The sequence below is a fragment of the Oncorhynchus clarkii genome, unplaced genomic scaffold, assembly GCF_045791955.1.
Source record: "Oncorhynchus clarkii lewisi isolate Uvic-CL-2024 unplaced genomic scaffold, UVic_Ocla_1.0 unplaced_contig_12241_pilon_pilon, whole genome shotgun sequence".
Taxonomy (NCBI): domain Eukaryota; kingdom Metazoa; phylum Chordata; class Actinopteri; order Salmoniformes; family Salmonidae; genus Oncorhynchus; species Oncorhynchus clarkii.
Genome location: NW_027257986.1, coordinates 1,897 through 2,500, shown reverse-complemented (window position 1 = coordinate 2,500; position 604 = coordinate 1,897). Strand labels below are relative to the sequence as shown.

The 604-nt window shown below is 37.6% G+C and overlaps 1 protein-coding gene across 1 annotated transcript in view; it reads left to right on the top strand.

The window, feature by feature from the left end:
* The window catches only part of LOC139394401 (GRB2-related adapter protein-like), a 3,741-nt gene extending 3,562 nt beyond the window's left edge, over window positions 1-179 (top strand). Inside the window, exon 7 of the mRNA XM_071142457.1 lies at window positions 1-179. This exon is cut by the window's left edge and continues 527 nt beyond it. The gene's annotated coding sequence lies outside the window, so the exon portion shown is untranslated.
* The last annotated feature ends 425 nt before the right edge of the window (window positions 180-604 follow it).

Below are 604 nucleotides of genomic sequence, written 5' to 3'. Positions count from 1 at the left end.
GAGAGAGACATAATGATTAGCTTTAGCATTAAATATATGTATTGTAACTTTCTTTCTGGTTTATTATCAATGTACTTTACCATACCGTAGGCTTATGTCAGGATAACACAACTATTTACAACTTCAGAACACAATTATTACTGTATGATTATCAAATAAATGCATTTTCTGTAAGCCCCTGTATAAATGTTAATCAATGTTGCAACATAGCTATTCATTTAGAGTTTCACTTGTGTGAGAGCAATAGCCTTGGATCAACTAACTGTGGAATCACACCAATTCCAAGAAGAGCCACAAATATCTGGGTTGTTCGAAGTCCAACAATAATCACAGTCTGACAGTCAGTGCATGATAGCCACATACGCGTTGGGCGCTTCCATAGGGTGATTTCCGTAATATAATAAGGTATTTATTATATAAGGTATCGTTCCGCCCCTATGGCAGGTAATGCCGCGTTCACGACAACTGGGAACTCGGAAAATAATGCGCTTTTGAATGGTCATCCAAATCGGAATTCAAGTAGCTCTAGGATGCCCGAGTTTCTGACTTGGAATTCAGATTTGATGACCTTTCCAAAAAAAAATTACAGACGGAGCTCGTTTTT